Here is a 25,215-nt window from a genome sequence, read left to right as displayed (position 1 = left end):
ACCCCAGAGGTTTCCTGCTAACACTGGATTAGCAAACATGCCCCATAGGGGAAATCTGCCTTTCCGTGCTTTCCTATAAAGTGATCCATAACATCAGGAAGGAATTCAAAACATTGCTCTCTGTGCACTCGTGGCCAGAGCTCTGTGTTGCTGACGGAATTACAGGGTGTTGGGGAGGAAAGAGAGAGTGTGCATTAGTTTGTTGTGTATGTTCACATGCTCCAGTTGGGAGGATTGGTGATGAGAAACAGGAATAAAAGATACATAAAAAATAGTAATTCTCCTTTCTAAGCCATACAGCATCCCCAACACTAGTATCCCTTTCCATCACCGGCCCCTGGAGATATTTATCACATGCCAATGCAGGAGTTATCTTGGGGAACAGAGAACAGATGAGGTGCGGGAAATTTAAAATGGCTGGCCTGGGCATGAAAAACCTGCTCTGTCATTGACATGGGATTCATTTCCATTTCAATTCCTCGATGGAACAAATATGCATCAGGCTTGGGCTCTATTTTATACTTCCCTGTGATTTTTCTAGAGAGTTGTTTAGATTCATGCATATTATTCTTGGTTTTCCTATTGTGGGGAAGTATGTTCCAGTGGATCCCCTCTCCTTTCAGACTGGAAAAATTTAAACCTTGCTGCTCTCTTCAGTCACGTCCTCCTCCCTGGGTCCCATGGCATCTCTCTCTTTGGGCCACTTGCTTGTTTTGCTTGCTTGACTCTCTCTCACTAGTCAGACTATGCATTCACGGGAGGTCATGGCTATATCCTCTGATTCCCTCCCGGCATCGGCACAGGCCAGGACACTCAGTGGATGTTCAATGAATCCAGATCTCTTCCTGTGATAGGCCCTCTTCTGCTGTGTGCCAGGCTGCTGTGGAGCAAAGCTCTTACGAGTCTTAGAAGCTCTGCTGTCAAGCCAAGAACATTTAAGAGGCACATCATTAAGATTCTCAGACGTCCTATTATCTACCTAAGGTCTACAGACACACCCTTAAGTACTTCTGAGTTTTTAACATCAGGTATACAGTCATACCCTTGACTTTATTTTTACTTCAAGACAATGTTTTACAGCCCTGAGTTTGTTTCATTCCCCTAGAGCAGCGGTTCTCAACCTGTGGGTCGCGACCCCTTTGGCGGTCGAACAACCCTTTCACAGGGGTCACCTAAGACCATCCTACATATCAGATATTTACATGACGATTCATAACAGTAGCAACAATACAGTTATGAAGTAGCAACGAAAATAATTTTATGGTTGGGTCACAACATGAGGAACTGTATTTAAAGGGCCAGAAGGTTGAGAACCACTGCCCTAGAGCCTTTATCACTTGGAGGTCCTTTTGCTGGCTTTTGCTTCATTCCTCTATATTTCTTCTAAATTCTGCTGAAAACCATAACAGTCCCCTTTAAATCTCATCTCTATCTCTACCTTATCACACATTGCTGAAGGAAACTAGCTGGCACTTTCGGTATTCATCCAGGATCCCCTTAACCAAATCTACCAATTCATTAAGTGTATTTTCTATTTTCCAATTACTGCGGACCACAGTGCTGCCAAACTTTTCACCACTACGCATGAGTTGCCATTTCTTTGTCCTCCCATATTAACTTCCTGACAACCCTTCAAACCTTCATTACTAGTTTCCTTGAGATCCTTCAAATCTCTGCCAATGTCAAAACCAATGTCACATGAGTAATAAGGGATTGACTGGACAGATTAGACCTGATCCACTGTGGGAGAAACGAGTGGAGTACAAGTCCAGAAAGGGATAACTAGAGGATCAGCGAGAAGTTCCTAACAGAAACTGCAAGAGGAAGCCACCAAAGAAGTCTGTGCAGGGCTATTGGCTCTATATCTGGAGGTAGGGCTGGAGTTGCTGTAGGTCAGCAGGGCCAGAAATAAGAAAAGCTGTACATGAAGTGGAGAGAGAGGGGGTAAATTTGAACCCATAAGTGAAGCCTGAACTTACAGGACATACCAAACCCACTTGTGTCTTTCATCACATGTACTTTAAAGATGCAGCGACCTCGCCACAAAGATGCAGGTACATCTGGTTCAGGATGCTGAAGGACCAGAGTTGCAGGTGCTGGAAGATCTGAAGGCTCAGCTGCCACCCCACCCCTGCCAGCAAGGTGAGCAGCAGGTCATGCTTTGTAAGCAAGCCTTGGAGTGGACTTTGATAGGAGCCTTTGCAGGGTTTAAACAGAGGAGTGACAGGAAACATTCACGTGTTGCACATAGACCAAAGGGGGTCAAGGGCAGAAGCAAAGAGACCAGTTGGAAGACCACTGCAATAATGTTGGGAAGAGAGGGCCCAAGTGCATGAGCTGTAACAGCACACAGACCCCTGCCTCGCCCTCGGGAGTACATATTGTGACTGCTTCAATTCTGCCTTTCAGATCTCATGCAAATTTCTCTTGTAGTTAACCTTTACTCACAAACATGCCAGGAAGGTAATCTGGGAACTATAGTTCTGGTTTTGCTAAGTCAACAAAGTATACAAACATCACAGAGGCTTTGAATTCATGGTCCCTATCTTAAAGGAAACACTTAATTAATGTTAAGTATTTATTTGTATTCTTACCACCTAGCCCAATGCTTAACACAGAGCAGGTTCTCCAATTTTGTTTGTTAATCAGAAACTTGGTGTATATCCCAGATTGATTGCTACACCTCTAAAACATTTCCCTGGACACAAATTGTCTTTTTCTCTGTAAAGAGGTAAGAATCTTCTGCATCAACCTAATATTTGTTAATTTCCCTCTCTGTGGGATGGACAGTTTATTGCTTAGAACTAAAGCCATCTACATCCAGAAAACAGCAGCATTAAAATTCATTTAAACTTAGCAATCAGAAGAAAGATGGTCTCATGATGTTAGCATTTTCAGTGGGGCCTGAGTGAGAGGGCAGGATCCATGCTTGAACACTTTCTCTTCATTAGCACTTGAGTTCCTGCACGGGGCGCAGTGCCCCACCTCACTGACCCCACTCAGACAAGGGGAACTGAGTGATGAGGTGATAATGAGGAGAAAATGTTCTGCCCTGTTCTGGGTCTGCCTGGTATAAAGCAGGACCACAGAGATGAGGCTGTACCTGGCTGTTTTAAAATCTTTTCTCATTTGGGAAGCAGCATGATGAAAATTCGTCATCATAATAAAGAAGAGGAGGCTGCAGCAGCAATGAGCAAAGGTAGAAGTGTAGGCAAAAATGTGCTGGCCTGGACTCACCAGATAAACTCAGATTCTTGTTATGATAAGTCTTTCAGAAAATCCTAGCATTGCTCTCCACTGCTCAATAATATCAGCTATATGATTGTAGGAGGGAGGGAGGGAGGGAGGGAGGGAGGGAGGGAGGGAGGGAGGGAGGGAGGGAGGGAGGGAAGGAAGGAGGGGAGGCTTTCCCCAAGAGATTAACAGGGAAAGAGAGATGTTTTTAAGCCATTAAAGAGGCCCCAGTCTCATGTTATTTATTTAGGCTCTGTTCCAAATTGTGATTTTTTTTAATGAGAAAGTTTATAATTTTTCTTTCAACAGTACTGATTCCCCAAGGCATGCAGAATGCAGACAATATGCAAGTGCTTTCCTAGGCCCCAGACCCAGGCTAGAGAGGAAAGCAGCACATGAAAAAATACCATTTGCCCTTTCCACGGTGGTTCCCCCTAACAATACAGGGGTCTGATCATGAAGAAAAGTGGGGAACAAAATCTTGGTAAGCAAATAGCAATCTCTGCTACAGCCCTAAGAGACTCTTTCAGAAAGACCCCTGGTGTTCTCCATCTATAGTGTCTCTAGGCCAGTTTCCAGTTCTATAGACCATTCTCTATCCCACCACATTTACTCACCCCTTCTTATTACTCTCACTCTGTCCCACTGATCTGTATCCCCAACTTTCCCTCCTTTACTTCCAAGGTATTTATACCTTATTTTCCTTTTAGCAATCAAAAGAGGCAGAAACATTATCATGAACCAATTTTTAGATGAGGACCCAAGGCCCAGAGAAGATGAATTACTTGCCCAGGGTTACAACTTGTCATTCTATTTACAGCAAAATCAATACTACAGAAACCAGGACTTTGGAATCTTAAGACTTCTGTTCTTCCAACTCTCCCACCCACTTCTGAGTCTACATGTGAAGGAACATGTTAAAGAAGGATAAACCTTTTCTCTTACCCACAATTTAGCATTGAAGTGAGGCTTGCACATAATATTCCTCCAACACTATAAATGCAACTGTCTCAAGGTTTATAAGTTGCATCACTATAGAGCTATGATCCTATGGATGGTCCACAAAGACACACCCATCGTGATTTTTGGTTTGACAGATAGTGTATCTACTGTGAGCAATTCACTAATTAATTAATTGAATCTGTTGGCATTTACCATATCCAAGGCTCAATATTCATTAATATAAGAAAAAACAAAATGATTAGGACATGGTCCTGTCCTCAAGAAGTTCACAATATAGTCAGGAAGATGTCTAAATAAACAAATTCTTATACAAGTCATGATAGAATAAACCCTCTCTCAACAGAAGAGAAGATTTCAGATGACGAAGCCAATATTGCTGCCGGGAGTTACTAGAAAAGTCTTAATTAAAGAAATGGAATCTGAATGGAGTCTTGAGTGATGGGTAACATTCTGGTAGATAGAGATGTAGGAAAGCCTCCTGCAAACAGAATAGCAAAATCAGTGGCCAGAGTTTTAAAAAAAAATCAAAAGGAAAGGAACATTGCAATTGGTAGTGGTAATAGAGTACTGGAAATACAGCTGGAAAGTGGAAAGCCTTGAATGCCAGAGTCTACAGTCTAGAATTTCTTCCATAGATGGAAGAAAGTTGTTAAGGGTTCTTGAAGAAGGTGATAAAGCTATGAGAGCAGTGTAAAAGCCAGGAAGATAGAAACGAGACCAATATAATCAACACAATAGTATGGTCCTTTTAACTCTAGCAACTGTATGATGAGGTTGTATGATGGTAAATTTTATGTGTCAATGTGACCGGGCTAGGGGATGCCCAAATAGCTGGTAACACATTATTTCTGGGTGTGTTTGTAAGAGTATTTCTCAAAGAAATTCACATTTGAATTGGTAGGCTAAATGAAGATCACCCTCACCAATGTAAGCAGTGCCATCCAATCCTGAAGTAGATCAGGATTTTCCATTGCACATAACAGAACCAACTCTAGCTAAAAGGAAGATCATTACAGCTAATGTGAAACTCACAGAATTTTCAGAAACTCAGAGCCAGTGAATCAAGCTCAGAGACTCTACAGCCAAGAAGAAAATCCAAATGCCAACACAGACCATTCATAGGCTAGTCTTACTGGCACTATGTATGCAGGACCACAAAAGACCTGCAAGACACGGACCATAGGTCACTGAGTCAATTATGCCGACCCAGGATTTTACTGTTAGGAGCTTTGCTGCTACTCCTCCTCCTGAAAGCCCAATCGTGGCTTGCCATGCTCTATGAAAAGGCAGATTCTGAATGTGACCTTCCTCCTTCTGTGGCCCGTTTCCCCAGTGGAACCTGGCTCACCTGTCTGCCCTTTGCTAGCCTCAAGGATGGCTTGGAAGTTTTCTTGCCTGTAGTGTTGGAAGGTGCAAATCTCAATGATAAAAAATCACCAAAATTGAAGATGGGAGTCCAAGAAATGTAGGGCGGCATGATTATGACAAATACCCACTGCACAGCTTGACCTGAAGACAAGCTCATCTAGTACCATCAGAAGGTTCTTGTTCAACATGAATTTAAAGAAAGAAAGTTTATACACACACACACACACACACACACACACACACACACACACACATATACTTGAGTTTTCCATAGTTCTAATTTTTGGCTCTAAGAACCTGTTGAATTAAATGCCACAATTCATTCATTTGATAAATTATACAGGCATTCGCTAGTTGACCATACCACATGTACTCCACAGTGCTGTTGGGAGCGGCACTACCCTCCCTTTGTCATTCTGCCTCAGTGACATTACTCTCTCTTCCTTTTTCTCTTTCCCTCCCAAGGCTGCCTCCCAGGCCTATGTCTGTTCTTTTATTTTCATTTGCAATCCACAAAGCTAATATAATCTTTCAGAACTTTGCCTGAAGAGAAGAAAAAAAGCATTTTTCCTATTAGCATATACTAGTATGTCTACTGGGCACATATCTTCAAATTACCTTCCACTCACCAGAGTGAATCCAACTTTGACACCTACCCACTCAAAACACCAGTAATAACCCCAACTCCCCTCAAAAGCTATAACTTTAATTTTAATAAAAAAAGAAATGGTCACATGTCAGACACCAGTATTGCCAGAAGATGCAAACACACATGAATATTCTACCGCCAATAACTCATAAAATGAAATATCCAACAGCATCCTCCCCACCAGTTCCTCCAAGGAATTCCCTGTGGAACGGGGGAAGGAGTATCTCAATGCCCTCAACATTCTGGATGCAATGTACAGAGATTTTTGGTTGTCACGGTCAGCCTCCTTATCAACAGAAAGTAATTAGGACACACAGTTGGAGGATGGGCAATGAGGCAATAGAAAAGATATACATTTGAAGTCAGACAAACTTGGATTCCAGTCCTGGCTCTTTCTTTTACCAGCCTTGTGACATTAGACAATGACTTATTCTACCTCGGTCTCAGTTTCTGCCTCAGTAAAATGGGCATGAAATTCCTACCTCACAGAGTTTTTGTGAGAATTAAAGAAATATATGCAATACATCTCATATAGTAGCAAGCAAACGGTAACTGAAAGGTTAAAGTCAGTGGTGTGTGGGCAGGCTAAATAACCATCTCAGATGGTGATTAAAGAAAACTTGATTTTTTTTAAGGAAAAAGGAATGGGGATATCCAAAGGGAAGGACTACATAGCACCGAACCAAGGGGTATTGGGTCAATGATGGCAGCAAAAATATACTTAGGACAGTGAAACAAGGAAGGGCATAGAAGCAACAACAGGAAGGCCTAAGCTGGGCTGCTTTGGCTCACTGAGAAGTCAGAGGAAAGGGGGCCTTTGAGACAGGTTTGGAGGGTTAGCCTGGGACAAGTTGCCAGTGCCTATTGCTCCCCTGGTTGTAAGTGTCATGGGATCCCTTAAGAGGTTGGTGCATATGTGCCTGTTGGGGGATGGCATGGGTATTCTCCTTGGAGGGAGAGTGTGTACTGGGTCTTGTGTCCTGGACATATTTCTCTCTTTTGCAGGTGGAAATCTGAGGGGAGCTCTCAGGGGAGAGTTTTAATAGAATATTCATCAGTCTTCCAGGTGTGCTCTTTCAGGGTCCTGCTCATCACTGATTGGTCGGAGTCAGGGCAGGGGGTCATTAGTCAATGTAGCTGGTCCTGAGGCAGCCAGGGCGTCACTTGTCTAGTTTTGCTGCTTTTCTGGGCCTGGAGCTGAAATACAACTGAGGACTAGATGTTATTTTTAGGGAGGAAAAGGCCCAGGGGTCTAAACCGCCTGACCAGGGGAGGATAGGTTACTCTGGAGGTGAGGCTCTTGTTTTCTCAGATTTGCCCCTTGCTACGCATCTAGGGCTTTCTGTCCTGGTGGGCTTCTGTACCTGGCTCATCATCTTTGCTCTGCTCATGACTGTACAACTGTAACTACTACTACTGCTGCTGTTAGTACTGGTTACTACCACCATCACCTTTATTATTGAACCTAAGCTGTCCTATTAGCTCAGAGTCAAAAACAGAGAGTCCCTCACGCCCATGCTGAGAGTTCATCTCTAATAGATGGAAAAACCACTTCCTTGTAATTCAGATAATGGAAACATTCAGATTCTGTTGGACATAATGGTCAGCCTGCGAGTGGCGATGACAGCTCCCAGAGGGGGAAGACAGAACTATCTCTTAGGAACCCTGTGTGGAGCTTAACCCCTTTTCACCCCCAGTAGTTGCCTCCCCCATTTTTCCTAACCCAGACACTGGCTTCCTCATTATAAGCTGCCTGGGGCAGGAGGAGGAGTTACTCTCCCTCTCAGCAGAAAACAGTGACTGTATGCATCGCCCCTGTAGAAAGTGAAACTGCATGGCTGGGAGAATCCCATCATCATTCCACCCCCTAATGAGAGAGATTGTTTGCAGGCAGATGAAATTAAATTGTAAGCTCTACTGACTTCAACAACAGGTGCCATTTGGGCAAACCCAAGGGGGCTATTGAATTGTCAAAGAGATTTAACTCTTCCTGACACGTCGGCATTGGGTAATAGCCTCCCACAAGCTTTGCTGCCAGAAATATCACCACTGGAGATCCATTCCACCGGGTTCCTGCCCTGAAATCCTTTTTAAAATGTTGGTCCTCAGGGAAAAGAAACAGACGACTCAATCATGCTAAGGTGCTGGTATCGAACCTTAGCTAAGGTGCTGGTCCCAATCCTGGCTGAGTTCCTTGGCCAAGATTCCTCATCTGGAAAATGGAGGAATGCTGCGAATTATAGCTACCTCCTAGGGTTTGGGGAAGATAAAAGGAGAATTTATACGGAAAACACTTAACACAGGACCTCGCGGTATGGGTGTTTCACAATTCAATCATCATTTGAGGAGTCTTTATTGAGCTTTCTCTCTGGCAAATACTAATGTGCTTGGAAAAACACAGACCCCACATCAGTGGCTCTGGGCTGGGGCTGCGAATATGCACTTTGGACAACCCTCCGGATAACTTGTAGAAGAGGGTCAGAGCTTAATCCTTAGAACCCCACCCACCATGGGGCCAATCCCTGGGTCTAGCCACTAGAGTCTAAGCGGATCGGGATTCAATTCTCCCCACAGGAAGGGCCTGAGGAGAGGGGGACGGATAAAGGGTAGAAGGAGTGAGTACTAAAAAAACTCAGGGAAAGAAGTGATAAAATTCTCAAAGCCACACTTTTCACCAGACACGCTGGATGAGGAGACCACTGAGGGTTAAGTTGGGTAAGAAACTGAGGGAACAAATAGCAGTCTACACAAAAGAGGGTGCTTTCAAAAAAACCATTGTGAATCCCAGACACCAGCCACCAGCCACCAGCCCTGAAATTCCAGTTTAAAGCAATTCAGTTCCTGTTTCCTTCAGCAGGCGATGAATTGCAGGCATTTGCACTTCTGTGGCGCTTTTCATGCCAGAGCCTCAGAGCCCTTTCCAAACACAAATCTGTTCAGCCTCACAACCTCTCCCAGAGATTTGGCAAAAGGATAGCAGGGATCACTTCCTTCCCAACCTCAAGGGAAGCATTTTGGGTGGTGGGAGGCCAGAGGCAGGAAGCTGAAGCTGTTTAACAGCCACTTAACCAGATACCTTGACAGTTCAGAGAAGGAGCCGCCTGACAACAGCACCATTCCTGGGACACTTAGTCTGAGGTACGGAATTGCAAAAATACCTCAGTATCCACCCCTGCCTTTCTGGCTTTGTTTTTTTCCTTGTTTAGCATGAATAGTGTCTTGTGATTGGTAGACACTGAGAGTGCCTACCCAGTGTCTTCCCTGTAACAAAACCCCAGATTTTTCTAGGGTAAAACAGCCCCAAGGGGTAGAGTATGGTTCATTTAAGGCAAATCAGCAATCGTCTTCCCATTTTCCCAGCCTTCCATGCAGCTATGAGTGATCATATAACTTCGGTTTGGCCAATTAGATGGAAGGGGAAATCTGCTGGATTTGGTCATAATTCTCTATGCTACAATAACAAATTAAATCTGCCTTGGTGACTTAATGCAAGGAAGATTTTTTTCTCTCTCTCACTGTAACTGTAATTATATGTAAGGGGCAGGAGGTGGAACTATTCCACACTCACCCAGGAACTCAGGCTGATGAATTCTTCATTATGTTAGAATGGAACAATCTACACTGTGGTCTCCAGAGTCACCATGAAAGAGACAGAAAAGATAGGAGTTGTGGACACTGGGTCTCAACTGCCTATGCTAGGAAATGACACATGCCACTTTTTCTCACAGTCCATTGGCCACACACAGTCATGTGGTGCTAATCTAAGGGAGGCTTGAAAGTTCAGGGTTACACATAGAAAGTTTGGTGACACTGTCTATGCCACAGACATGACCGCATGACAAAGATGACCTCTAATGCTACTGCTGCCGGAGGATTAGATTTGGTGGGATTCCTCCATCACTAGTGTGAGTGGGGTGGCTCTTGTGATATCTTCAGAAAAGGAAATTTCTAAGACTTGCATGGGAGAATGGAATGTTTTTCATTTGCACAGAGTTCTATCCCTCTGGTTGTAAAGTCCCTTGTCCTTAAACCAATGCTAAAATATATGCAGCTGGGGTTCCAACAGAGTCAAAAGCAGGGCCAGTGTCCAGAGCTTCCGTTCCATGTGGAGCTGGGTCCGATGTAGCATCAGGCCAGACTCAGTCCATCAGTCCATTGTGTGGGTCCCACATGGCCATGAGCCATGCAGGCAAATGCGGGGGAGCATGCCCCCTGCAACAGGGGTCCCAAGAGGGCAAGGGGGCCAAGAGCACAAGAGGGCAAGAGAGGGAACTCCTTTTATGCAGAAGTTTAAATATCAAATCTTCCCAAGTTTGCAGTGGCCATCCCTATTCTGGCCACTGACTTGTTCCCAGTGACTGACTATTCTGGTGACTGACAGGTAAGCATCTTCCATACCACCCAGACCTTACTGGGCATGTGTCTATTGTCCAGTCCCTTCCCCCATCGATCTGTGGGGAATCGACATGGAGAATGTTACACTGCAGCTTCCTGGCAAAGCTGTATAAATGGTGTGCTTGTATTATGTAGTCTCCCTTTACTCCTTCCCTGTTAATAATAGCCAGGTTATTAACGGTATCATTACCTCACATACCTTTGTATCCTGGCCGGGAGTCCACTTTACAAATGGTAGTCTGAACTACCTCTCAGTTGAATGTAAAAATGCCTAACCAGGCTAGCGATGATGTCAGCTCAGCACCTGTATAGCTACAAGATAGCCTACGGCTGTGCAGATAATATTGGGAAGTATAAGAAGAATGTCACCACCTTTCTCTACTCAACAAGAAAGGCATGTCATTTCCACGCCAGACTCTGTGCTGGGCTCGGGAGGCCCAGAGTAAATAAAATGGGTCTACTACTCCTCAAAGGTCTCGAGGGGTTTTTACAGGAATCAGGAAGAACTGTCAAATATCATCCTGCTGATGTTACATATTCTAAGTAAACACTGAAAATTAATTCCATTCACAGCACAACTGCTAACAGACCACACTTGTACTTTCAGACGATGGAGTTCTCCTTGTTAAAATTACTGTCAGTAACTGTGCAAGAAGATTTCTGAGGAAAAATGGAATTAATGGCACCTTTAAAAGCTATTTCAAGAATTAAGTCTTTAATGTAAAAAGGGACAATAAAAGAGGAAATAACACTGGCATTTTTGTCATCATTGAATGCCTAGTGGTTTGGAATCATAAAACGTGAAGAAAAGCTATTTATTTATTTGATTTTTTTTTAATTAAATCTTTATTGTTCAGATTATTACATTTGTTCCTCTTTTTTTCCCCCCATAACTCCCCTCCTTCCAGTTCCCACCCCACCCTCCGCCCTCACTCCCCACCCACTGTCCTCATCCATAGGTGAACGATTTTTGTCCAGTCTCTTCCCGCATCTCCCACACCCCTTTCCCCCCCAAGAATAGTCAGTCCATTCCCTTTCTATGCCCCTGATTCTATTATAATCACCAGTTCGTTCTGTTCATCAGATTATTTATTCACTTGATTCTTAGATTCACTTGTTGATAGATGCATATTTGTTGTTCATAATTTGTATCTTTACCTTTTTCTTCTTCTTCCTCTTCTTAAAGGATACCTTTCAGCATTTCATATAATACTGGTTTGGTGGTGATGAACTCCTTAAGCTTTTCCTTATCTGTGAAGCTCTTTATCTGACCTTCAATTCTCAATGATAGCTTTGCTGGATAAAGTAATCTTGGTTGTAGGTTCTTGGCATTCATCACTTTGAATATTTCTTGCCACTCCCTTCTGGCCTGCAAAGTTTCTGTTGAGAAATCAGCTGACAGTCGTATGGGTACTCCCTTGTAGGTAACCGAGTTTCTTTCTCTTGCTGCTTTTAAGATTCTCTCTTTGTCTTTTGCTCTTGGCATTTTAATTATGATGTGTCTTGGTGTGGTCCTCTTTGGATTCCTTTTGTTTGGGGTTCTCTGCACTTCCTGGACTTGTAAGTCTATTTCTTTCACCAGGTAGGGGAAGTTTTCTGTCATGATTTCTTCAAATAGGTTTTCAATATCTTGCTCTCTCTCATCTTCTGGCACCCCTATAATTCTGATGTTGGTATGCTTGAAGCTGTCCCAGAGGCTCCTTACACTATCTTCGTATTTTCGGATTCTGTTTTCATTTTGCTTTTCCGGTTGGGTGTTTTTTGCTTCTTCGCATTTCAAATCTTTGACTTGATTCTTGCGTTCCTCTGGTCTGCTGTTGGGAGTCTGTATAATATTCTTTATTTCAGTCAGTGTATGCTTACTTTCTAGTTGGTTCTTTATCATAACATCGAGGGTCTCATTAGATTTCTTGTAGATCTCATTAAGTTTATCGGCGGCTTCTAGACAGTTCTTGAGAGACCTTAAAAGTGTGGTTCTGAACTCTATATCTTCTATTGACAATTTTGTCCTGTTTCTTTGTCTCGGCATTTTTTTAATGCTTTCTTGGTGCACCCCCTAGTGGTCTTTGTGCGCAGTCTTGTTTTAGTTAAGCCTTGATTGTTTTAGGTAATACTGGGGGGATTTGACCTCCAGGCCAACTGGCTGTGAGAGTCAGCTGTGTCTGCAGTGGGAAAACTTCTGTCCTCTGGGGAGGTGCTAATCTAGCCTTTGTCTGAAGCTATCCGGCAAATGGCTCTGTGCAGGGCTTGGGCGGGGCGGGTCGCACTGGATAAAACAGGGTGGGCGGATCGAGCAGTTATGGCTGCTCTCAGTCCCGTCCCCAGAGGCTCTGCCTCTCAGAGTACCAGCAACCGCTGCAAACCTCAGAGAGAAAGCTGCCCTCGCGTTCCGACCAATGCCAGACAGTCCCGCTTCTCCCGTTTGAGTCTGGGTCCCTAGAGACTCGCCCAGAACTGGAGCTCAGAGTCTGAGCCTCCCTCCCGATCGAATACGACAACCACGCCCTCAGCCACCAGCTCCCCGCGCACCTCCGCACCTTTGTATTTTCCGCACTGCGCCTCCTCTGAGTCTCGGTATGCTGTTCTCTTTCCTTCTAGTTGAAGAATTTCCCCTCAGCCAGCTTTCCTGTGGTTCTGGGTGATGTCCGTTCCGTCTTTTAGTTGTATTTTTGAAGTGGTTGTGCGAGGCAGCATTCTCCGGTGTTTACCTATGCCGCCATCTTGGTTCTCCTCCTTGATTTATTTTTAAATATATTTTTATTGATTTCAGAGAGGAAGGGAGAGGAAGAGAAATAGAAACATTTGTGGTGAGAGAGAATCATTGATTGGCTGCCTCCTGCATGCCCCCTACTGGGCATCAAGCTTACATAGGTCAACGCTCAACCACTGAGCCAGGCCAGCTGGGCAGAACATGAAGAAAAGCTCTTTAAATAAACTTGTAAAGTTTGCCTCCCTCACAGGAACACATTAAAAAGCCCCACAGTGCCCTGACTGGCCATACCCTCTTTCAGTCCTCAAAGATGCCCTCCTCATGTGCTCCAGCCAATCAGCTCAATCACCAATGGGTCTTCCCTAATCTGAGCTGTAATTCGGTTTGAAAGGAATGTGAAGAACAATTCACCACTGGAGTATTGCATAACTTCTGAAATCTCTTGAGATGAAATGTATGCAAATGATAGTGTCTATTATTGGTCTGATAACCATTCTTTAATTCCAACTTAAAAGAGGAGAGATTTCCAGACATTGTGATGTATTTGCTCCTATGAAATATTCAAACTAACTTTATATCACTTGGCTGGTAATTTATCTTCTCTGCCTGGAGCAGAAAGATGTTTCCAAACAGTAATAATGGATCTATATCATTTTCCCCAAGTCGTTTTCTTTTGATTGGAGCATGGACATTCAAAACTATGTAGTCTTTGTAGCAAGGAGTTGCTCTGGGCATGGAGCAGTTCAAAGGATCCTGAGATGTAGGTAACCTCCTCCCCACCAAATGTTGTGTCCAGGCTAGAAGCCTAGTACACAAGGATGAAGCTCCTTCTTGATATCAACAGCATGCAGTGAGAGGAATGAGAGAGAGTGGGAAAGGGATGTGAAGCAAGTGGCTGAGCTAGTGGACAGATGATGGGGGAGCTAAAGAGAAAAAGAGAGAGAGCAGGGAGTTAACAGACCACACTTGCACTTTCAGGAGATGGAGTCCTCCTTGTCAAAGTTACTGGCAGGCATTTCCCATTCCTCATCACATTCCCCTGGACATCTCTGCTTCTCCCAGATTTGTTCTTGATGCCACTGCCTCCCAGAAACTGAGACTCTGCCAAAACCAGACCCAAAAAGCAAGGGAGTCATGTGGGACATGGTGGGGATAATGCCTGTTTTATTCAAATAAGGAGGAAACTGATAATAAATGCCCATGACAGTTAATGATGTGACTTTCATTTCGAACACATCATTGCTCAATATTGAATCCATCCATTTTCATAATAAACACCAGAACCACGGAACTCTTGCTTTTCACCCACAAACAAATAAATAACAGAGATCTGTTTTACATGCTGGGATGAGGGGAGGATGGCAACTCCCCTGCATGCCTTTGCATCTTATGAACTCCATTCAGACACATGGCCTCCCATTCGTCTCTCTGGAAATCCAATTTCCCTCTTGCAGGTTCGTCTGCCAGTTTTCTAATTTTCACATCAAACTGCGTATTACTCATTGTCAGGCTGGTTGTTCTGGAAGAATCGTTAGTCTTAAACCCTTTACTATTATTTTCAGTCCAGCCACAAGACTAGCATCCAGCCAGACATCACGTTTTTCCAAACCACCCCCCAAGTGCTCAAAATTTCAAACCTGCATTCTCTTGGCCCAGGCAAGGGCCAGTGAGAATAATACTGTCTGAAAGATAAATCCCAATTCTTTAATGCAGCAAAATGGTCCCTCCCAGCACACTCGGTATTGTGTGACTCATTCTCCATCCCCAGCACTTAGCACACAATAGACCCTTAATAAATCATTGATTTAAAAGGGAATAAATGATTAAATGAATGGTATGTTATATATATGCACGCTTCTGCAAGATTACAGATATAGGTTACACATATACCACAACTGAATTTTATTGCATCTAGTATAAATTTTTATTTAACCCATTTATGCCAATAAAAATACTTTTTTATTTTAAAAGGAACACTAATGATGCTTTAAATGGTAGTTTTAATTGATATAATTTTAATTTATCATGAAGTTTATCTGTATCAAGTGACCAGGCTCAGATCTTCCCCAGATCTGCAGCCTCCAAATCTGTATATTGGGTCCTAAGGTCCTTGTTCAAGCCCACATTTCCAAGTTGTCAGGATGTTGGAAGGGCTAACTTGCATTTCCCCTTTAGAGCTGGTGTTCATCCCTCTCCAGGGTCACTGCAGCCAGAGGGTAAATAGGTTCCGCTGGAAATGCACCTCCTGGCTGCATGCAGGGGGTGGCCAGGCAGCTGTAAGAACCTGCCTTTCTAGAAGCCGTGCTCCATGGACATTTACCCTGTTACTGGAAACATCCCCAGACTGTTCTAGGTGCTCCCCAGGTAAAAGCTCCAAAGGACCAGAGGAAATGTTGTCTTTCCCTCACAGTTTTCTGGGGAGATGAACTATACAGGAAGTGCATTATTCCTTACTAGAATCAAACCTCAAAAGCCTAAGGTTCATAGCAAGTAAATGAAATTCTTGACCCTGAATGTTATACTGGAGGGGAAAAAATACTACAAAGAACATTCACTGAAATATGGCTGGTGGAGTAGATAAAAGTATTATATCAGTATTAACCTTACTAAAGATGAAAAGTGTACTTTGTTATAAAAAGAGACAATTCCTAGTTTTAGGAAGCCTGCACATGTACATGAATAGAGCTTTGATGTATGTAGCTAAGCCTCAAATGATTAAAAATATTATATATAATAAATATGAAACATTAAATATATAGAGAGAGTGAGCACATAAAATAAATAGTGTAAAATGTTAACAAGAGTTGAATCTGGTGAAGTTTGTGTAATATCTTTGTATTAGTCTTATTCTTGCAACTTTTCTGTAAATTTTAAATTATATCTAAGCTAAAAGAGTTTAAGGTGAATATTTTAAGACCACTGGCATAAATGAAACCAGGCTGAAGCCTTTAAATATGACCAGGCTAAGGCCAGGGGCTGGGGTCATAAAGGAGAGATAAACCTTCTACCAGAGCAGGAGTTTGCAAACTTTGTAGAAGGCCAGATAGCAAATACTTAGCTCTGCCATTGTAGTGGTAAGCAGCCATAGATAATATGTAAATGAATGGACCTGACTGTGTTCCAATAAAACTTTATTTATAAAAACAGGCTGGATTTGGCCCAGGGGCCATAGTTTCCCAACCCCTGAACTAAATAACTGAGCCTTTGGGATCTAATTTACTCCCATTGCGCTGGAGTCCCCACCTTTCTCCCTGTGGCAGGCTTCATCTTTAACGCCTGCCACCCTCACCACCATCTGATTACAGTGATTGACATCAGTAATCTCCACTTTCTTCAGGAGAAACTGCAGAGGGGAAGCCCTCTCATCTGCCGGCTACCACAGGACAGCTGGGAGAACACAGACAGCAACCTTCACATTCAGCGGGAGACAGACAAGAATGTCATTACAAATGCCAGTTTGGACTTGAAGGGGCAAAAGTTCCCCTTCCATACACAGGCAGGGGACGCTTGCTCCTCATAAATCACCACCCCAAACTGTACAGTGAATGTCGTGCTTTATTTAAAGAAAAAAATGTTTCTACTTGGATCCACTGTCCTACCTGGAAATGACCACATGTGATGGGTGCCACCAGATCAAGACATGGAGAATACAAGAAGCAGCGAGAGGTGGGTAAGGTGTGGAGGGGAGGAGGGAAAGAACTTGGCGCGGCACAGTTAAAATTCCTTTTGCTGCTGCAGTGGCTGTCACTGGGCCGTTACCCTCATGTTCCCCTATATGGTCCCCTTGGTGCTCTCAGAGTCATCTGGCTTCTGCCCTGTCTCATTACACTTCCTATGCTGTGTTATGAGTTCCCGTGGAGAAGGCAAGGCACCTGCCCCATCACAGGCTGCCAGAAGCCCCCAGAGAGGGACATGGACTTGCTGGCGCTCAGCCTAATCCCCCTGCTAACTCACCCCCAGCCCAGCTGCTGGTGCTGTCCCAGCGCACTCCTTCAAGCTAATGGTGCCTGCCCAGGACCCCCAGACAGTTGGCTTCTTGAGAGGCAATTTTATTTGGAAGGTAATGAATCCCCAGGCAATGCAAAGAAGCAAACAAACAAAAAGTCTGGAGCACCTAGTATGGCTGACTTTGGAAGTGAGTGGAAGCAGGAAGGCGGAAGTCAGATGCTTGACAGTTCTCTCTGACCAGGTCCCCGACTCTTTTTTTACCTTTATCTTTCGATTCTACCCAGAAGAATTCACCTACCGTGGGTCTGGCAGACACAGAGGTGTGTAAGACAGCTGCAGCCCTGCCCAGCGGAACGTACCTCTGGTGTGGGTAAGTGCCATACAGCGGACAGGCAATTACATTAGAGTGAGCCGCGGTTTTCAGACGGAGTGAGCACCACAACCATCTGAAGGGCTACACGGCACAGATTTGGGGGCCCCACCTCCAAGTTTCCGATTCAGGGCTTGTGATTGGGGCCTGAAAATCTGTGTTTCTAACAAATGTCCAGGTAACGCTGATGCTACCCAAGGACCAGACCTTGAGAACCACTGCATATATGTAGCATGATTAGTGTGTGAACATGAAAGCAAAGGGTGCAGTGGGAGCTTATAAAGGGGGGATCCTACCAAGACTCAGGTCAGGGAAGGCTTACGTGGGAGTAAGCCAGGTGAAATGTGTTCCAGGCAGAGACAAGCACATGCGAAGCAATGACAGCAGGACTGGGATTCAGAGACCAACAGGGGCCCTGCTGAGAACAGTGTTGAGAAAACAATACCTCCTGCTTCTATGGGATTTACCCAAGAATCCAGTGGAAGCACATTGTAAAAGCAGGAAAAGCAAACGTTCGTTCTATATAGGCATAAAGGTATCTTTGCAAAAGAAAACACCTCACATGGGGGAGTGTGCTTTTTTATTGCCTCCTGAGATTCAAAATGTGGCACCTCATATTCCTACCTCTAAAAAATGAGCCAGGCTAGTGTCTCACTTCTAACAAATACAAAATGGTGCTATGGGACTTCTGAGGTTAGAGCAGAAAAAAAATTGCTTCCTCCTGGGTCTCTCCCTTGAATCACTCATCCTGAGGAAAGCCAGCTGCCATACTGTGAGGTCTATGGAGAGGCCCCCATTGGGGAAACTGAGGCCTCCCACCAACCACCAGCCCCAACCTGCTATCCACGTGTGTGGTCACACTGCAAGTGATCCTCTAGCTCCAGTCATACCCTCTGATGAGGGCCGTCCTTCATGAGAGATACAAGTCAGAACTAAGGTACTCCCAAATTCCTGACCCACACAATGTACAGATAACAAATGTTTACAGCTGTTTTAAGTCACTCGGTTTGGAGAAGCATGAAGCAGTAGATAACTAATAAAGACAACATTTATGGTTACATCAAAAAAATATCAAGAATCTCGGAATCAATCTAACAAAACCTACCTAAGAACTATGCAGGGAAAATGACAAGAGATGCTAAAGAAAACCTAAATGAATGGAGAGTTCTATACCACATTCATGAATATGAAGACTTAATATCATCAAGATGTTGATTCTTCCCAGAGTGGTCTATAGATTTAATACAGTTCCAGCCAAAAGCCTGGCAAGGTTTTTCATGGAACTTGATAAGCTGATTGTAATGTTTATATGACAAATAAAGCCCCAGAGTAATCAAAACCTTTCTGAAGAAAAAAAAAAACAGTCAAAGAGAGCTTGTCCTGGTCATAGATAGCTGGGTTAATGCTAGTATAATGTGAGTGCACCTCAGACCATCTACCAGAAACCCCATGCTCTTGCTACAGAACATAAATCTAGAAGGAGCTGGCCTTCGCAGCTGGCGGCAGCCATTTATTTTGTGACTGAGAAGAGAAGCTGACTGAGAATGCCCTCAACAGAGGAGAATGTGAGTCCAAGGATGAGAAAGAAGAGGGGGCATTTAGAACTAGAACCACTCCTAAAGCCAGTCCACTTCTAGATTTCCAGTTACTTAAACAAAAAAACAAAAAAAATCCCTTTTGAGTAAGCAAGCTTCTTTTCATTATGTAAATGATACTGATTATCTTTTAAATTAAATGCATTGGGTGACTTTGTTTTAATAGGTTTCAAGTGTACCTTTCTATGCTACATGATCTGTATATTGTGTTGTGTGCCTACCATCAGAAGTCAAATTATCTTCTGTCACCATATATTTGGCCCCTTTTACCTTTTACTAGCCCCCCAATCCCTTCCCTCTGGTAACAACCATACTGTTGTCTGTGCCTAGGAGTTTCAGTTTTATATCCCACATATGAATGAAATCATATGGTTCTCAGCTTTTTCCAACTGACTTATTTTGCTTGGCATAAATTCTTAATAACAATATTTATTGTTTTATGACATTTAATAATAAAAATTAACCATGCAGTAATTTTTATGCCAGATTACTAACTTAATGCTGATCTGATCAAACTGGACTTCCATTTGGGTAAGCAAGTTTGGATGGTCTCCCAATAGCTGCAACAGGTAAGGTACCGACCGATAACCACCCCTTGTCAAAGGACCTGATATTTCACCATTCGAGACTCATTTCTTAGCATTTCTAACCTCTTCCCACTTCCTTCTAAGTCAGGGGTCAGCAAACTACTCTCTCTGGGCCAAACCTGGTCCACCATCTACTTTTGCAAATAAGGTTTTACTGGAACACAGCCACACTCATTCATTTACATACTGCCTATGGCTGCTAAAATGGTAGTTTAGCAGTGGTGACAGAGAGCATATGGCAGGCAAATACGTACTGTCTGGCCCTTTACAGAAAAACTTTGCAGGCCCGAGTCTAAGGTCTTCTGAGGTTCTGTTCAATACAGTAAAGAAGTACAAAACCCCCAGTGAAGTCTGAAACTGTGGATATTACCAACCCCTATATATGCTATGTTTTTCCCTATACTTGTATACCTATAATAAATATAATTTATGCACAGAGATTAGCAATAACTACGAACAAAATAGAACAATTACAACAATGTACTAGAATAAACGTTATGTGGGTGTACTCACTTGTCTCAGGAGGCCCCTCCTGAAGTCTTCCTATAGGCTCAGGCTTCCTGCAGCAACACACTGCGTCCATTGGAACACGATGTCCATTCGTGTCTCCCACCCACAGTTTCCACGGCTTCCCGTCTCCACTAAGCGCTGTCACACCGCGGGGCCATACTTTTTGCAGCTTGCACCCACAAAACCAGCGAGGGTTTCTTTTTCCTTCTTCAGTTTCACAGGTAGAAGGTCCGTTCTTCCCGTAGATCGTGGCGACCTCAGGATATGATCCTTTTCCTTCCTTATCCATCGAGGATGTTCACGTTCCCCTTTGAGAAGGCACTTCATGGCTTGTCTCTGGTTCTGGAATCGCCACCAAGCTGCTCTCAGGCCTCCGGTCCTTACTTAGTAAGATCAGGGTGACACGCACAAGTGCGGCCACGCGGCGCAGCTAACAGGTGCGTGAGCAGCGTGAGCAGCGTGGGGCGCCAGAGAGGGCATGGTTCACGCCCCGAGCGGGAACCAGGAAGTCTCGCGAGATTTCATCACGCTGCTCGGAACAGCGCCATCTCAAACTTATTGTGGACTTTGGGAATTTTCCATTTCATAGTTTCAGGCCACAGTTGACCATGGGCAACCGAAACTATGGGAAGCAAAATACAGAGGGGGAACTACTGTACCACAGAATTGTCCTGTTTAAGTTCAGCCCCGCGTTCTGGAGAGCAGAGGCCTGGAAAACGTGGACAAAAATCGGTTCCTGAGGGTAACTGTGGAACCATCTTTGAAAAGGAGCGCCCGGCCCTAGCTGTTCTGGCTCAGTGGATAGAGCGTCGCCCTGTGGCCTGAAGGGTCCATGTTCAATTCCGGTCAAGGGCACATGCCCCGCTGTGGGCTTGATCCCCAGTGGGGGGTCGTGCAGGAGGCAGCTGGTCAGTGATTCTCATCATTGATGTTTCTCTCCCTCTCTTTCCCTCTCTGAAATCAATAAAAAATATACCTAAAAAAGAAAATGAGTCCCCATTAGTGTGGGCTAATTCAACAGTTGTCCTCCTTTCAGGTTGGACTTCTTTAGACAAAAGTCTCTGTTCTGTGTCCCTGGAGCCCCCACACCCGCTGCAGCCGGCCCGCCCGCACCCCAGTCTGTTCCTAATTAGCGGCCACTGCTCCTTCCCCCGCAGCCCAAGGTCCTGGCGTGAAGGTCACCAACGGGACCGAGAAAGCAGTTTGTCACCTTACTATCTACCCCACCGGAACTGCCCAGAGCTGAGGAGAAGGCTGCTCCGCACAAGGTGTGACTTAGGAATGACCACACCCAGCTCCAGATCAAATAGCCCATCTGGTGGCCTGATACAGAACCCGGGGCGGAAGCGGGGTCTGGGTGAGGAGAGAGCGGTGCCCCCAGCAGGCCATCTCCCCAGGGTATGGATGGTGGGCACTCATGAACCACCCACAGGGGAAGACTTTTCTCCCCCAAAGCTGAGTCAGCCATGCACCCCCAGCCGTCTCCCCTCCTCCAGCACTTACCACAGGCTTTACAATCTGATAAGATGAGGGAATTTCATTTTTTCTAAATGGGCTTTTATGTACAGAAAAAGATATTCAGAAGTTACTTTGGTTTGTTAAGAATAATATTAAATTTATTCAAGTAAATTAAACCTAATTCTTCCTTAAGCTTTTGCATTCAACTTTATTATTTTATATATTATTCTAGTAAATCTGACTATCACTTTTAGGGGCCTTTGGTTAAAACCGGTCCCATTTACAAAATTAATTAAGCATTAAACATTTAAAATTGTATTTATAAATTTAATATATTCTAGTTTATCTTGTTAAATTATTTTTTTTTTTGTTAAAGTAACTCATGCACATTATTCATAGCCAAATAGTACAAAAGCCTTATAACAAAAAAATTGTAGTTTCCTGCCCTTACCAGGTGGCTCAGTTGGTTGGAGCATCCTCCCATGCACAGAAGGCTGTGGGTTTGATTCCTGGTCAGGGCACATACTTAGGTTGTGGGTTTGATTCCCGATAGGGGTGTGTACAGAAGGCAACTGGTCGATGTATCTCTCCCACATCGATGTTTCTCTCTCCCTCTCCTTGCTCTCTCTGTCTCTCTCTCTTCCTCCCTCCCCTCTCCCTTCTTCCTTCTCTAAAATCAATTTCAAAAAATGTAATTTCCTTGCCTCACCGCTCACAGTACCTGCTCTCTGTTTTTCCAGACATTTCTTTTGAAATATACACTCCTCCACATTTCTAAATAATATGCATATACTGCTAACTTTTGGTCGCTCAATTTGAGTTATTTCTCCTGACCTATAATAACAGAAAAGGATTTTGCTCTCATGCCACCTTCCTCTCTGCTTCTCCAGATCATTGTCTCACTACAATTATATCAAGATCTTTGGTTGAGGCAATTCTCAGTGGTCACATTCTGTGTCTATGAGGTAAACGTTATTCTCAGCTGTGCATCGTAAGATACCATGATTCTGTTTTATTTCTTATTTTTTGTTTTCCCTGAAGTTAACAATTGCTTGCTTTTTAAAAATTTGCTTGGAAGTTTTTGTTTGTTTGTACATTTTGCTCTTTCTTCCGAGAGTTTCCACAAAACTCAGTACAACATTTCATAAATGTTATAATGTCAGGATCTAACACAGCATTTTCCCTCTTGGAGGCCTCCCTCCTGGAGAATCCCATTCTCTGGCTCCGGGGCTGGTCTAGGCCTGCTGCAGACTGTCACCGTGATTCTCTGTGCTGTCGTTCCAAGAATTCCCCTTGTCTTCTGATGAGTAAGATCCCTGTTTCCTGGATTTCATGTCACTCTCCTTCTTGGTTTACTCTCCTATTTTGTGGGAGCACAACCTCCCATCGTTTAGCTGATTTAGAAGGTGGGGGATGATGGCCAATATGGTGATGATAATCGGTCCATCTCTTGAGTCTCACTGCTGGGCACCCGATACCTCCTTCACCACAGTCCCGGAGATTCCCTGCACCTGTGCCTTATGTACACTCCAGTTTTCTTAGCCCTGTATAATTTATATAATAGAATACTTCAGACTTATCTCCTATTTAAATCCTAACCATTCTCAAATGTCCAACATTCTATCTAACACAGAGCCAAATGGCCCACTTTCTCACCCTAAAAGAAAATCAGGATATAGAAACTCAACATTTTCAGTGTTTCCTTATAGAATGGACTGTTCATTTCCTGTTTTGGTGATGTACATCCCCCACTTACTTCCCAAGAATGTATGCATAGTAGCTAAATCTTTTGATATTTCTGTGTCTGGAAATACCTTCTTCTATCCTCACATTTAATTACCATTTGTCTGGGTAGAAAATTCTAAATTGAAAACTGTTTTTCCTCCAAATTTTAAAGTTATTGTTCAGTTGTCTTCTATTTTCTATTATGGCTGTTGCAAAGTTTCACCCAGTTCACCTATTAATTTTTGAGCCTTTTTATATTTCTTTTTAGCAGCTATGTAACCCCACAATGATGATACTATATCCTGTGCTCAATATGGACTATTATCATCCGTCATCTGGGAATGTGATGAGCTCTTTAAATCCAGAAATTCCTGTTCTACAACTCTAGGAAATGTTCTTAATCATTTCTTTGATGATTAATTCAGCTATTTTCTTTTTCTTTTCTTTTTTTCTGTTTCTTTCCAGAACTCCTGGTATTTGGATGTTGGTTGTCCTAAGTTTTTGTTTTGTTTTGTTTTGTTTTGTCTCTATTATTTTGCAGATTATCTGGAGGAATTCCTCACCTTCATTTCTTCTTTTTTTTTCCTTTCACTTGTGCTATCCTGTTTTTCATTTCCAAGGACCTTTTTTTTTATTTCCTAAATCTTCCTTTTATCCCGCCTTGTTCTGGTTTCATGGCTGTAATATCTGTGCTTATTTTTGCTTGATGTAAGAATCACATTATTTATGTTTCCTTCCCCTATGTGGTCTCTGCTTCCTCCCACTCACTGGTTTGTTTGTCTTGGTCTCTGTCATCCGTAGTAGAGCTTTTTTTCAGATGTCTAGCAAACCCTGTTTGACAGAAGCTTAGCTCTCAGTGGTTGTTGGAACTGAATGGGAATAATGACTTGGTGAAGGTGGGACCGGGGTTCTGTGGAGGTCTCAGCGCTCAGCATGCCATGTGCATACATTCATTTATTTATTCTACTTTGGCACAGTGCTCACACTGTCACCTGTGCCTTCGTACCCTCCAGTCCAGAATCCCTCTGTTTGATTCTGCTTAGAGAAGAAACGTCCATGTTTATTCTGCCAAGGATGGAGAGAGGCATTCAGCTGGAGGTTTGCAATGGGGGATGTGATCTAGAGCTCAAACTACTTTTAACCAGTGATCCTTTTTTGACCACTACCTCCACCTTCTTCCCCAGTTTCTGCTCTGAGTCTTTTGAGGGTGCTATGGTTTAGATCAGGATATTCTTGGCCTTCTCCATTTCAGGCTTAACATTCCAGCTTAAGTTTTCTTGCATCTGCTAAGTAAATTAACAGTCATCCATCTGCTTTTCAGCTTCCAGAATTTATTGCCTTTGTCTCCTTGCCTTTTCTCTCCATCGTTATGGGCTTCTGTCTTTAAAAAAAAAAAATCCCTTTTTTTATAGTTTTTCTGAGGTTTCAAGAGAGAGGGAAGTGAGGTGGATGTTAAATCTACCTTTATTACCATATTTTAGCCCTCTGAAGCATACCAATTGTCTGATTTAGCTTATAAAACCAAGCACTTAACCCCTGTAAAGCTATCAGTTAAACTTATAAGTTCAGTGAATCTTAATTTTTACATGTTCCAATACTATTTATAAAGAAACTTCAATTTAATATCACAAATTTAAATAAACTGAAGTATACCTATGAAATTAGAATTACCAGACATGCCTTTATTCTAACAGGCTAAATTA

Source organism: Myotis myotis, unplaced genomic scaffold (assembly GCF_014108235.1).
Source record: "Myotis myotis isolate mMyoMyo1 unplaced genomic scaffold, mMyoMyo1.p scaffold_m19_p_12, whole genome shotgun sequence".
Classification (NCBI taxonomy): Eukaryota; Metazoa; Chordata; class Mammalia; order Chiroptera; family Vespertilionidae; genus Myotis; species Myotis myotis.
The sequence above is the reverse complement of the archived record's forward strand: the minus strand, read 5'-3'. Positions refer to the sequence as shown.